Source organism: Macaca thibetana, chromosome 7 (genome assembly GCF_024542745.1).
Source record: "Macaca thibetana thibetana isolate TM-01 chromosome 7, ASM2454274v1, whole genome shotgun sequence".
In the NCBI taxonomy this organism is placed as follows: domain Eukaryota; kingdom Metazoa; phylum Chordata; class Mammalia; order Primates; family Cercopithecidae; genus Macaca; species Macaca thibetana.
This window is the reverse complement of record NC_065584.1, coordinates 37,775,784-37,788,467: the sequence shown is the minus strand read 5'-3', so window position 1 is coordinate 37,788,467 and position 12,684 is coordinate 37,775,784. Positions and strand designations below refer to the sequence as shown.

The following is a 12,684-nucleotide window of genomic DNA, read 5'->3' as shown; positions in this document are numbered from 1 at the left end:
GCTGGTGAAGGAGGCCTCTAAGGTGGAAGACAGGGTCTGGGTGCTGGCGAGTCTGATCTGTGTATGGAAACACCTCCATGGAGGGTGCCTACTTCCCCAGCCATGCACAGTGTGGTGGGGCTGACCCTTAGAACTGAGTTCCGGTATTCCAGCTCTCCAAGCTCTGGTTCCAACATGCAGCCAATCCCAGGGTGCAAGCAGCTCCAGGAGGACTGCAAGTCAGAATGTCCGCAGCTTGGCCACTGCGCAGGCTCAGAACCAGGGTCCGTCTTCCTCTCCAGGGATCAAATCCTTCTAAAGGAGGCAGACAGTTTTAAAAAGCTGCTTACTATACAAAAAAGTTGTTATACCCTTCTCCCAGAACACTAAGGCCTGCTTACTGACCCTTCATTTACAAACTGATGGATTCTTCCAAAACAAAGAAGACCTGCTTTGAGCGTTTTTCTTCTGTCTATACCCTAAGGTAGCTGGAAAATTATCTTGCTGAAGATTAAAAACACAAGTTTAAACTTGGATAGGGCATTCTACTGTAACCCATGATTGATTTCATTTAGTACTCTCTGTAACTTTGGGAAGTCTTTATTATCTCCCTTTGGTAGAAGTGGCAATTGACTTCAGAGGCCTGGATTGGAATTCAAGTCTTCCATCTGCAAGCCCAGGGTTATTTCAGTGTCTTGGACTGTTTCTTTAATAAGATCAAACTGTCCATCTCCCCATCACCAAGTCCATTCTAACTTTTGTTTTCAAATGGGTGAAGGATTTCTGATGGTTTTTGACAGCTCCTCATTCTAATGACCTCTAAAAGCATGAAAAGTATTCCTTTTTCTAAGTTGCCATCTACCCTATTTGCTGTTTGGCTTGCTTGCATCTGCCTACTTTGCTCTGCTCTGAGTTGATGGTGTCTATGGTGAGGTCTCCAGATAAACAAGGATAGTCCTACCAATGATGTTTGAAGCTGTTGCTGCTTTTTCATCATGTGGGCTTTCACTGTATGTCTTGGTTTAGGTTCTTCCAATAACAAATTCTGAGACAAGCAATTTTAGTGCAGGTAGTTTATTTGGAGGTAACCCAAGGAAATAGAGTAAGGAGTGGGGAAGTGTAATCGGGAAGGGAGAAAAACCGATGAGTGGTTCATTAATGAGAAGGCTACATCTGTTGGCAACTGGGGCTCAATCCTGATGGGAACCCACTGAGAGACTGTGTGAGATACACCTCAAAAGTGCCTTGCAGTGGAGTGAGGAAGCTTAGGAATTTATCTGTGAATTCTGGTTCTCCAGTGGTTGAGGTTATTTCTGAGGTTATCACCTTTGAGGCACTTCTGACCTGCCCATGCTTATGGTCAGCATGCGCCAGTGGCCAGATGAAGCTGTCAGGCAGAAGGAGGGAGGTATGTGAGGTTAGAAGCCACTGGAGAACTTTGGTCTGAGGGATCTGAGTCTCCTTCAGGTCATGCGAGTGCTATCATTTCTTCCAAATCCTTAGACTAATTGTGTTAATACCATTACGATCCCTTAGACCCAATTTTAGTTAATTTTCAAAAGCATTTCTCACAATATTTTTTGACTTTTTTCTTTCTTTTTTTTTGAGACAGAGTCTCACTCTGTCACCCAGGCTGGAGTGCAGTGGCCGCATGTCAGCTCACTGCAAGCTCCGCCTCCCAGGTTTACGCCATTCTCCTGCCTCAGCCTCCCGAGTAGCCGGGGCTACAGGCGCCCGCCACCTCGCCCGGCTAGTTTTTTTGTACTTTTTAGTAGAGACGGGGTTTCACCGTGTTAGCCAGGATGGTCTCGATCTCCTGACCTCGTGATCTGCCCATCTCGGCCTCCCAAAGTGCTGGGATTACAGGCTTGAGCCACCGCGCCCGGCCTGACTTTTTTCTTTCTTAGATATCTTTCAAAATGTATGACTGTAAAATTTACCTATTTTTTTAAAAGACAGAATAAAACTCATTCAAACTTGTAATTATGATATTGGACCCTTTAATAAATGTAAGATACATTATGAGATTTTAGTGATCTTATTCTTTCCTGTATCTTGAAACATTTAATTGAAAGAAACCACCTTTGAAAAATTATGACAGTAAGAGAAATCAGACATGGTGGACTCTATCTTGCTTCTGACATCCAAGCTGTCCTTGGTCATCCCTGGGCATAGGCCAAGCTAACTTTGGGAGGAATTTAGTTTATAGTTTAAAATTAAAACAAGGATGATGATGGTCCTTCCTAAAACTAAACCACCTTTGGAAAACTAATGAAAGTCCACAAGGTTAGGATTACGAGAGGCGCCTGAATTCTGCTAAAATGTAAGCATAGTTAAATGATAACCAGCTATTGTGCTGGAGGTCAGAAGATTTGTAACTTCCCCAATTGATCCTATAGATAACACCACTAGTGTAGAACCTAAGATCAGCCTTTTGATGTTTTTGCAGGGTTCTGCATTCTGGCAACTGATGGACCTCATTGGGAGTCATGACTCATGACTCAACTGGTCCTATGGACCCCCATCAAGAGGCAGATTCAGCAAATGAGGACCATTTTCCACACCCATATGATGGCATCCCCAACCAATCAGCAGCACCCATTCCCTAGTCCCCTGCCCACCAAACTATCTTTGAAAACTCTAGCCTCCAAGTCTTTGGGGAGACTGATTTGGGTAATAACTCCATCTCTTGCATGGCTGGCCTCATGTTAATTATACTGTTTCTTTACTACAATACCGTGGTCTCAGTGAACTGGTTTTGTTTGTGGAGTGGGCAGGAAGAACCCATGGGTGATTATGTAGTTATTTTGTCATCTTAGGAATCATTTCATCATTACTTATCAATTAATTCCAAAGTGCTGAAAAGAGCAAAATAAGAACACTGAAGAAGGATAGAATCATCAAGAAGGATGATGCAATGTAGTGTAATAAATCATCAGAATTTCATCATCCTTCAGTTTTCTTGCTTCATTGCTTAAAATGTTACATTATCTTTAAAAACGTATAAGACTGGGAATACTATCTTTGTCATCTGCTTTTAGCTTTTATTAAGAAGTTCAGAAGTACAGATTTTTCACTTTCTGCCTATTACAACAGAGAGGAAAGGTGATAAGGGAAGAGGTTACATAATTACTAGATAAACAGAAGATGAATTCAAAGAGACAGTAGAGTCCAGACAAATGCTGGCGAAATTGATTATGTGAGACATAACCTAGCCTATGAGTCTTCAGATGACAATAGCCTAGAAGATTTTTCTCAAACTTGAGAGTTAATGAATTTAAAAAATATATACTTTTTTCAAAAGTTTCAGGGGGTACATGTGAATGTTTATTACAAAGGTGTATTGCATGATGCTGAGATTTGGAGTACAATTGAACCTGTCACCCAGGTAGTGAGCATAGTTCCCAATTGGTTTTTTTCCAACCCTGGGCTCCCTCCCAACCTCCCCACTTTTGTATTTCCCAGTGTCAATTGTTCCCGTCTTTATGTCCATGTATACCCAAGGTTTAGCTCCCACCTATAAATAAGTGAGAACATGCAGTATTTACTTTTCTGTTTCTGCATTAGTTTGCTTAGGATAATGGCCTCCAACTGCATCTATGTTACTGCAAAGGACATGATTTCATTCACTTTTATGTCTGAATAGTACTCCGTGGTGTATATGTGCCATATTTTCTTTAGCCAATCCACCACTGATGGGTACCTGAGTTGATTCTGTTTTTGCTATTGTGAATAGTGCTGTGATGAACATATGGGTACATGTGTCTTTTTGGTAGAAGGATTTATTTTTCTTTGAGTATATAACCTGTAGTGGGATTGCCAGGTTGAATGGTAGTTCTATTTTGTAGTTCTTTGAGAAATCTCTGAACTGCCTTCCACAGTGGCTGAATGAATTTACATTCTCACCAACAGTGTATAACCATTCCTTTTTCTCTACAGCCCTGCTAATATCTGTTATTTTTTGACTTTTTAATAAAAGTCAAGGAACACATTTTAAAAGGAAATATGGTATTTTCATACAGTTAGTCACTCAACATGATGAACGTAATTATACAATATTTTAGGAAAAATCCTGGGTCTTCCAATTTTGCTAAAGAGATGTATGGTAATACTCTTTAATTTTTTAGGTTTTTGTGGAAAATTTACTTGAAATGGACAAATGCTGTAGGCAGGCATGTACATAAAGAGGAAATAGTATAGAAAGGAAAATATTAATTGAATTGAAGATTTAAAATTGTATTTGTAGACCTAAGAAAGAAAAAAATGAAAACGTTTTGCAGTCATGAGGGAAGAAAGATGAGCATTTTCTCCTCAACAAAGTTACGAGCCACTAAAGCTTTCAAAAGTATTGTGTCTTGATGATTCAAGTACAAACAGAAGAACCGTAAGGAATAAGTTAGAACCAATTAACGATACATTTGAAATCTGGAATCAGTATTTATAAGATGAATATGTTCCAGGTTCATGATACTGGATGAATGAATGATTTTAGTCAAAGTTTGCTTTCTATTTCAGGTATGCTATATTCTTTATTATTATTATTTTATTTTATTTTTTGTGGAGATGAGGGTCTCACTATGTTGCCCAGGCTAGTCTTGAACTCCTGGCCTCCTGCCTCAGCCTCCCAAAGTGCTGGGATTACAGGTGTGAGCCGCCACCATGCCCAGCCTCAGGTGTACTATCTTCAAAAACAGGAAAATGAATAAAATTTGGGTTTATTATATTTAAATTCGTATTAACAGTTCTAACAAAGCTGGCTTCCATTGTCTGTGGTAGTCAGCCTCCAAGATGGCCCTAAATGATCCTAGGCTGCTGCTATTCACATCTTGTGCAGTCCCCTTCTACATTGTACCAGGGTTGGTCAGTGTGACCAACAGAATATGGCAGAAGTAATGTGCCATGGTTTGAATGTTTGCCTCCTTCAAGAGTCATGTCAAAATTTAACCACCATGGAAATAGTATGAAGAGTTGGGACCTTTAAGAAGTGATTAGGCTATTAGCATTCCCCCTTCATGCGTGGGATTGGTGTAGTTATGAAAGAGTGAGTTTGTCTCCCTCTAACCTTGCCCGTCCTACTTCCACTACGGGATGACATATCCAGCAGGCTCCCACTAGTTGCTGGCCCATTGATCTTGGACTTCACAGCCTCTAGAGCTGTAAGCCAATAAGTTTCTGCTCATTATACATGACCCAATCTCAGGTATTCTGTCACAGCAGCAAGAACAGGCTAAGACATGAAGGTACATCACTCTTGAGATTAGGTTATGAAAGACAGGTGGACTCTCTCTTTCACCACTACCCCTGGATAGGAAGTGAGCTATCCTGTTGTGAGACTCATGTGGAGAGGAATGGAGGTAGCCATCCAACAGCTGGTGAGGAACCAAGGCCTGCTAATGACCATGTGAGTGAGCTTGGAAGAGGATCCTCCAGCCCTAGATGACTGTAATCCTGACTGACAGCTTGAGTGCAACCAGCACTGGCTACGTAATTTTAGACTGTGATCCAGGGCAAAATGAAAATGGGGTCTCTTCTTTCAAAAATTACCAAAAAAAAAAAAAAAAAAAACCAAGACAGCAACGCAGAGTATTAAGCCAAGTATGGGGTCTTTTGTGATTGTACAGTTTGCCTGCCCATGAAGCTGGCCCTGACTGCAACCTCATGAGAGACCCCAAGCCAAAACCACCAAACTAAGCCACTCCAAGATTCCTGCCACAGATACCATGAGATGAGAAATGTTTGCTGTTTTAAGATGCTAAGTTTTGGGAGTAATTTGCTATGTAGTAATAGGTAACTAATATATGATCCCTTTATTACTACTTCTATAAATTATTTGTAAAAGTATTTTAAAATACCTGTATGGTGAGATGAATTTTAAAACTGTTCTCAATAAGAAACTTTCTACACACAGATCACCAGGGGCACATGTGATTTATCTAAAAGAAAAAAAATGCCAAGAAAGATGGAACTTTACTTCCCATTTTCTCCTGGGTCCTATTTAATAAATGGATTTTCAGTTTGTTCTTGGATATTGTGACTGTAGACAGAAACTCCTTTCAAAGTGGTGAATTCAATTTACCTCCTAATCTTTTACAATGCCCTAATTCTTCTCTTTATATACAGTAACCATGAAAATGAAAAGAGAACAGCTATATAAAGAAAGTCATTTTGAAGAGAAAGAGACTATGAAACCTCAAAGCACCCTCTCTTTGTATTGTGAAAGTTGTCAGAATCAAAATGGAATCACTAATGTTAAGAAAACCCTGACAAATAGAGCCAAGGAAGGCCACGAGGAGTGGGTTTTTATATTTGTGTGTCTGATCATAAAAGCTATAATAAAAGACCATAAAAAGCATGACCTTGTACAAAGGCCATATTTTTGTGAGGACTTCTGTCCAGTAACTGTCTATTTAACCTTGAACTGGTGTTATCTTTGTTACTGATCTCTATAGTCAAAGATAATTATTTCAGAACAATTATGTAATAAAAATTTAAAAAATACTCAGATGGTAAATGGTGATAACTATTTTTCCTGGGCTACTAAGGGTTAAATGGATAAGAGTGATTTAGTTAGTCACAAATGTAGTTGCATATTCTCGCCTACCTCAATGCCTTTGCATATGCTGTTTGCTATGCCTACTATACTCTTCCCCTCATGCTTTATCCAGCTTAAATCAGACAGCCTTCAGGTCTTGACTTAAACGTCACTTTGGCAGGGCACAGTGCTCATGCCTGTAATCCCAGCACTTTGGGAGGGGAAGGTGGGAGGATTGCTTGAGCCCAGGAGTTCGAGACCAGCTTGGGCAACATAGGGAGATCTTGTCTCTACAAAATAAAAAGTTAGCCAAGTGTGGTTGTGTGCACCTGTGGTCCCAACTACTTGGTGAGCTGAGGTGGGAAGCTTGCCTGAGCCCAGGAAGTTGAGGCTTCAGTGAGCCATGATTGCGCCACTGCAATCCAGCCTGGGCAACAGAATGAGATCCCTATTTCAAAAAACACCACCCAAAACATCACTTCCTGAGGAAAATTATTACTGACTCTCCAGACTGGGTTACATACCTTTTAAAACAAAGTCCCCAAACACTGTGCCTCCTTGCAGTACTGTGGATACTTGTAACTTGTGAATTAGTTGTTAATAATTAGTTGCTTAATATCTGTCTTCCTACTAGACCGTAAGTTCCTTGATGTCATTTGCCTTTTGTATTTGTTCACACTGCATACCTAGCCCCTGGTGCAGTGCTTGGCACACAGTAGGGATGCAGTAAAATTTGTTAGATTGACTGGTTTGCCTCTATGCCCATGGATTAGGACCAAATTATGATGATTTATGATGGAGTATTAAACCACAGGCTGAATGAGGTCGTTGAGGTAATGCTTTCTCTGGAACATCTAAACATGGTGGTTCTGGTCCTGAATACAAGGGAAATGCCCCTTCCCAACTGGACTCTTGTATAAACAATACAGACCATTAAAGCAGGTGAATGGGGAAAATTCATACCCATGGATATTGAAGTTAGCCTTCAGCAATGAACAAAATAGCATGCACAAAAACAGCATGTGCTTCTGACTGTTAGGGGTGAGAGATTTAACCCATTTATGCTGGAGGTTGCAATTTTTTGAATCGCAAAATCAGACCTTGGCAACGACCTTGAGAAGTAGGATATAAATAACCCCCACATGCTCAGCATTCCAATAATGGAACACTAGGCATAAGTGGGTTAAGAGGATGCCAAATTTTTGGATGTGAATGCAAAATTTAAGAACTGCCCTTGGTAAGTTTGACCTCTGTGGTTAAGCCTCAGTTCCTCATGTATCCAATGGGACCAATAATAAGGGCCTCATAAGTTGGGTCTGAGGATATGAGATAAAGTAGGGAAAGTGCTTAGCAAAAGGTTAGCTTTTAGTACTTTCCACCCTCATGACAAGGTGGATTGGGTTTTGGTTCTTATTCTGCTCTTTGTTTCTGGCTATGTAAATTATCTAACCTCCCACAGTCTCAGTGTCTTCATTAGTGAAATGGAGAAAATAAAGCTTCCTACCTCGTAAATGCAAGAGTGTATACTAAGGTCTTCATTTTTGGCATTAGTTAAGCCCTCATAGTTACTACCACTATTATTATTAATTTTGAAACTAGGTTACAGAAAAACAACCCGGTGAAGAGAAAGATCCCTTTATAGGTGGAAGAGGGAGGGGAAATAAATAGAAACAGAAGAATATAGACAATTGCCAAAAATATTTTCACAAGATGTGCATTATTCCAAGTGACCATAACTGACCACTGGTCTCTTTAGGGGCTTATTTCTTGCCAGCCTGGCACCACATGGCTTGAGCTTCATTCCAGTATGTTCTCAGTTCCTCCTACTTGAACATGCCTAAAGGAAATACCAGAAGGAAATTTTTGTGGCCATGAAGAGTCTGGGTGTCTGGCACTAAAGGCCAATGTCTTAGTTCGGGCTGCCTTAACATAGACTGGGTGGCTTACAAACAATAGAAATGTACTTATCACAGTTCTGGAGGCTGGAAGTCCAAGATCAGGGTGCTGGCATGGTTGGGTCTGGTAAGGCCAGATGGCCAACTTTTCTTTGTATCTTCACATGGCAGAGAGCAGAGAGGGAAAGCAAACTTTCTTGTGACTTTTATAAGGGCACTAATCTCATTCATGAGGGTTTCACCCTCATGACCTCACCTAATCCTTTTTTTTTTTGACTGTATATCATCATCATCTAATCATAATCATCTCCCAAAGGACTCACCTCCTAAGGCCATCACATGGAGCTGGTAGACTTTCAACATATGAATTTCAGGGAGACATATTCAGTCCATAAGAGCCATTAATATTTTTGAGTACCTGGGAGCTGGGTCTGCAGAACTAGAGGTAAACCACAGCTTAAATGCTGTGGCCTCCTTTTGTTTGGCAACTCAAGGACGACTTATGAGGATGGCCTGTACTTCTAATTGTGTCCCAGAATTGTATCCTTTCTTAGTAACACAAACTTTGAATTTTAGCTATACCCGTGTGGTCACCTCCAATTAGGATTACATTTTTTAAAGCCCTTTTTTGCTGAATCTGGTTATATGACCAAGTTCTAGCCAATGAGACAAAATGAAACGTGACTTCTGGGAGGTGTCCTTAAAAAGAGGGGCATGCTCTTCTTTCCTCTTTTTCCTTCCTGCTGGCTGGAAAATAGATATGATGGCTGGGGCTTAAGCAATCTTCTTGTACCACCAGGTAGAGCTGCTTATTATGACAGAGAAATAATAGAAGGAGCCTGGGTTGGAGGAAGCTGCCTGAAGCTTTGAATGGAGTTTGTGTACCAAAGACAGAACTAAATTTCTAAACTGTTTGTCACTCGAATTATTTTTGTCATGTGTATTTAAAGCTTAAGGAGTGACTTTGGTAAGGTTAAATGTCTGCGGGTAAACTTCATTTGCACAGTGGGACTAATAATACTTACCTTAGCCTAATGCTAAGGTTACAGCAAGTTAGTCATAAATCTAAAAGCAGAACCCAGGAATCTTAATGTCTCAAGCTTCTAAGTTCACTATTGTTTTTGACAAAAGTCTTGGACCTTAGATACAGTGTACCTCTTTCTGTTGGTAGCTGTTGTAACAAATGAAGAAATAGAAATCAGGATATATTTGTATTATAGAAGCGCTCTGCTCCAGAGCCTCATTCAGGATCTACCTCCATCATGAGACCTTCCTGCCCATTAGGCCTACAGAGGGTCATCTCACTCTGAGTTCCTACAACACACCGCAGGCTTTACTCTTTTTTTTTTTTTTTTTTTTTGAGATGGAGTGTCGCTCTGTCACCTAGGCTGGAGTGCAATAGCTCAATCTTGGCTCACTGCAAGCTCTGCGTCCTGGGTTCACACCATTCTCCTGCCTCAGCCTCCCAAGTAGCTGGGACTACAGGCACCAGCCACCATGCCCGGCTAATTTTTTGTATTTTTAGTAGAGATGGGATTTCACTGTGTTAGCCAGGATGGTCTCGATCTCCTGACCTCGTGATCCGCCCACCTCGGCCTCCCAAAGTGCTAGGATTACAGGCATGAACCACCACGCCCAGCTGGCTTTACTCTTAAATATGGTCCCCAGGTATCTCTCTGGTCTGTGTCTTAAATTAGATGGTAACCTCTCAGAGGGCTGGGTGTGCATCCAAAGATCCCTCATAATAATGAACATTGTGCAAGGCATAGAAAGAGATGCATCAAAGTGCTTATTAAAAATGAATGAAAAGGTTCTATTCTGAATATGAGATGAGGAAAGAATCCTCTGGATTGTAGAGAAACACAGATAAATATATTTTCTTTTTTTCTAGATGGAGTCTCGCTCTGTTGCCCAGGCTGGAAGGTAGTGGTATGATCTTGACTCATTGCAACCTCCATCTCCCAAGTAATTATCCTGCATCAGCCTCCCAAGTAGCTGGGATTACAGGCGCACACCACTACGCCCAGCTAATTTTTTTATTTTTAAAAGAGATGAGGTTCTGCCATGTTGGCCAGTCTGGTCTCAAACTCCTGGCCTCAAGTGATCTTCCCATGTCGGACTCTCAAAGTGTGGGGATTACAGGCGTGAGCCACCACACCTGGCCAGAAACACAGATATATTTGAAACTGGCATTTCTAGTTAGTACTAAATATTTGAGGCCTTCAGACCTCAATCTGTGACATAAAGTATTACTTTTCATCTACTGAAATATCCCATTGCAAATAGAAGTCCCGCAAGACAAGGAGTATGACTGAAACTGGACAAACCAGATGCCAAGATAGTTAGATTTATTTTGGACCATGAGTCTGGGCTCTAGGGAAAGAAGAAACTTGTCAATTTCACTTTTTTGCTTGGATCAGAAGATTAAGCCTGGCAGAGAGATACTGTTTGGGACTAGTGGTTCTCTGGAATTCCTAAACTTCTCTGGGCTTGGGAGGAGTTGGGAGAAGAAAATGCATCATCTGAATGATGGCCATGGTTACAACAGGCCTCGTATGCCAACCAGAGGGAAAGAAAATACTTGCTGAGCAAAGTAACTGGAAAGCAGTTACTCATAGTTTGAACTAAGCTACATGATTGAAATCCAGAATAATGTAGATTTTTGGACCAGTGAACACTTGGAAATAAGCTTTCTGGCTGGAAAGCAGCATTTGGTGTTAGGGATGGAAAGGGCTATTGCAATGCTTTTTCCCTGAGCGCTTTGTGCTGCCAGATACTCAGGGCCATCTAAAGCATATTTACTTACTCCAGCAGATTTCTCAATAGTTCCAGCAACAGGAAGGAGTTGACCAGCTTGATAGGTGCATGCAGCCAGGTGGTAGAGTCAGGAAAAGCCTGCCACACTGCTGAGCCCGATGGTAACAGTTCCAACCTGTTGAGTCCCTGGAGGGTGAATACTTAGGTGGACACATGGATATTGATATCAATGCTGCACAGGGCACAGTACTGGACAAGTGTCACAAGTTCAGCTGGGCAAACTCCAGGATGCCAGATCACAAGGGCTGTTTCCGGGAAAGGCTGACCCCTGCTGTTTACATCCTCTTCCCCTGAAGCTCAGTGGAGCTCACCAGCCTCAGTTACCTTGTAGACCACTGAAGAAATTCCCAATTAGCACACAGGAACATCCAACCCTATGGGATTTGAGACTGAAGATTGCAGCCATCACATGACGGAAGCAGAATCATACTCCAAAAACCTTGCCTCGAGTCTCTGCTTTGTCCTTTGCCAACCAAATGAGGCCAGGCAAGTCACAATCTCATGGATTATTCACTTATCTACCTGTAAAGTAGAGATGTCTGACCTATTTCAGAGGATTGTTCTGAGGGTAAAATGAGATGAGGCATTTGTCCTGTCCTCTTCAAATGCCATATTGTGATACTTTTCACTTAATTATTTTAAAGGCTTTAAAGACTCCATCTCCTTTAATCTTGACAACATCTCACGGCAGGGGGATACTATTTTTATCCCCATTTTACAGAGAGAAAAACGGGACCCTGGATGAGTCAAGTGACTTGTTCAAGGCTATGCCACTAGGTGGCAGACGGGGGATTTGAACCCTGCTGTCCAGCTCCAGAGTCTGACCAAGGCGCTCATTCCCAGTGGAGGAAAAGATAGACTATTCTTTTAGAAGTGCTCTTCATTTTTGTTTGGAGAACCACAAGTACTTTGTTATTGTTCCAGCATCCAGTCTGGGCTTTCTCGTCTGAGGGCACTGGGGAGAGGGGAAGTCGTTTAAGCAGGGAATGGTGAGTTCCGGTTTGCTGCTTAAAAGGATCACTGGCTTCTAAATAGCAAATAGACACACTGGCTGCTGTGTGGAGGCTGGATGGGGCCAGTGTGAGGAGAGGGCAAAACTGAATTCAGGTGTCAGGTGGGAAGCTGGTTCATGGAATCCAGGAGAGAAACTCTGAGGGAGCAGAGCTAATCTTAGGACCTCTCAGACCAGATAGGGAGGAGGAGTGTGGCACTGATGCTTACAATCGAATTATAGAAAATAATCCCTTCCTGCGAAGTAGCCCACACTGATGGAAGTAAGCGCTGAAGGTTGTTCTCCACATAAGGAGATCGCTCTGGGTTTCATTTTGCCCCCCTTATCCCTGTGATTTCCTGGAGATGTCAGTCTCATTGAAGGCAGCTGAGCACCTTGCTCTGTTGAGGAGCCCGTGTGATGCAGCTGTGACCATTCCCAAGCTGGCCCTCCGGGGATGGCCCTGGGCA

At 41.8% G+C, this 12,684-nt stretch overlaps 1 protein-coding gene across 5 annotated transcripts in view; it reads right to left on the bottom strand.

Moving 5' to 3' along the window:
• Positions 1–12,684, bottom strand: part of ERH (ERH mRNA splicing and mitosis factor) — an 892,055-nt gene that overhangs the window by 482,958 nt on the left and 396,413 nt on the right. The gene's annotated exons all lie outside the window — the stretch shown is intronic.